The following is a 2,217-nucleotide window of genomic DNA, read 5'->3' on the forward strand; positions in this document are numbered from 1 at the left end:
TATATGTATATATATATAAATAATCTCTTTCTTAAACTTTAAGTCCCTTGAGGGCAGAAATAACCTTATAGTCATTTCTATATCTTTCCATAGAACTTATTAGGCCAATGCTTTACATATGAAAGATTCACAATGAATGCTAATGAAACTATCTAGGGAAAATGCCATTCCGGTTATGTGCTAGAAAATACAGTTTTGTAAATAATAGTGTCAAATTGAGTACTTGAATTTCAAATGAGATCACAAGAATTTATTTTGGTCACACCATACCAGGGACTACTTTAAAGGCATGATGGGGCTTCCCTTTTAACTCTCCACAATTAATTCTGAGTTAATTGCTTCAAATTTACAAAAGTTTCTCTATTCTTGGTCTTCCAATTCATTCAAAGAATTCATACTAATGTTTTGAGATACAAGAAAAATGTCCCCCTGTTGTGAGGAAGATTAATAAATGAGTATTTAGGAGACTTAGCAAGCAGGGCTGAAGGATTCTAAATGGAATGGGGAAGCAGGAAGTGTGGCCTCTCGCTCTGAGATGGACTCCATGGTGGTTGGGACAAGTTGTAACTGACCCTGGGAGACCCTAGAAGAAGTGGAATTTGTACCCTGATTCCCTGGAATCCTGAAGGAAGACTGTCATCTACTTGTGGGAGATTTTGGTAGAGACTATTAATCCCAACCTGAGTTGCAGGTTAACTTGGGCTGGGTTAGCTCCCAGAATCTACCCACCTGAAGGAGTACTGGAAGAGCTGCAACATCGTTGGAGTGAGACAGGACTCAGCAGTGAGGTTCCCACTTTCCTTCCTGATCTCCATTGTGCCCTGCCCTGCTATAGTTTCTAGCTTAGTGTAGATAAGTCCATTCCCTGTCCCTGAGGCTTGCCCATAGACTGGTAGAATAGAAACCCCTTTTCCCTTCTTTAGACTATAGTTTTCTTAAATTAAACTTTTGTTTATAAGCCGACTCCCTGGCTAGGTGGGTCAGTGTGGCTGGCAGTTAAGGCCCAACAGTCACTCCTGTCGACTGCCATTTCCCAAACTGCCAAACCCAATTTCCCAGCTTGTTAAGTCCCCACCTATTGTACATTCCTGTCTCCTACTCACCCTTCTGAACCCAGATAAATATTTAACTTAACCCCCAGGTTTTTCCCCATAAGACCCCTAACTAAAATAGATGGGGTTGAAGACAAGAAAGTGTGATGACATAATTTAGAAAAGGGGTGGAGAGAACAAGAAACAAAAGGACCATTTGTTGTTTTACTTTTCCCAAAAACCTAATTAAAAGAGCAAATGCTTACATTTCGCAGTGCTTCATAAATGGCTCTAAAAACTGGCTGCTTATCATCATGGTAAACACCTCTGTTCCCATGGAGAATAAAAATTCCTTCTTCTTCAGCTTCTCGACAATTGCTTCCATAGATACAATGATCAGGCCGATAATTCCAGTGGCATGGAAAAACAAAAAGGCTTTCTAAATGTAGAAAAACAATCCATGAGAAAGATTTAGTGATGAACATAACTTTAAAAATAAACTTTTGAGAAGTTTTCTATGGAGTTAATATTTGGGGAAAACCTTAGTATTTAATACAGAATTTTTACATGACAAAATTTACTAAACTGAAAATAAAACTTGTTATTTAGAACATGACTACAAAAGATATACAGAAAAATATTTAAATATAAATGATGACAAGAATACTCATTGAAAACCATGATAATTCTTCATTTCTGATGACTAATAATTATCGGTGTCTTCAAAAAAGTATGTTTAAAAGTTAGAAAATACATATAATTACCTGGATTATGAAAAAACATTATATTTAATAAATCTTGATCACCCCATGTGATATTCAGTTTGTATTTTTTAAGTAATGGCATAAGTATCTCTCCCCATTGTAGATATGCAGTTGTCATGTCATTCTGTAAGGAAAAAACACATTAAGCTTATTTTTAAGTATAGTCTCAAAAGAAATTATCAATGGACTGATTTGAAAATTTCTCATTTTTAAGTCTCATAAAAACTTATAGGAAAACAAGGAAAAAAGTGGCATTTAGTTCTTGGCTTTTTATTCTTGGTTTCTCCTATGAAAAAGCTGTCTTAAAATTTTTTTTTTCTAAATCTTCCTTTCTATCTTAGAATCAATAATAAACAAGAAGTCAAGGAGATGAAGAGAATCTTAGGTAAGTTAAATATGATAGCTATCTGGAGAAAATTGGA

The 2,217-nt window shown here is 35.3% G+C and overlaps 1 long non-coding RNA gene across 1 annotated transcript; it reads right to left on the minus strand.

Annotated features, from left to right (window-relative positions):
- Positions 1 to 1,243: 1,243 nt before the first annotated feature.
- On the minus strand, positions 1,244 to 1,884 carry LOC123255386. Its single transcript, XR_006506759.1, has 2 exons — positions 1,796 to 1,884; positions 1,244 to 1,470 (listed from the first exon to the last, which is right to left on the minus strand). It is a non-coding gene; the product is annotated as an uncharacterized LOC123255386 (long non-coding RNA).
- Between the last annotated feature and the right edge of the window lie 333 nt (positions 1,885 to 2,217).

This window comes from Gracilinanus agilis, unplaced genomic scaffold (genome assembly GCF_016433145.1).
Source record: "Gracilinanus agilis isolate LMUSP501 unplaced genomic scaffold, AgileGrace unplaced_scaffold45454, whole genome shotgun sequence".
Classification (NCBI taxonomy): Eukaryota; Metazoa; Chordata; class Mammalia; order Didelphimorphia; family Didelphidae; genus Gracilinanus; species Gracilinanus agilis.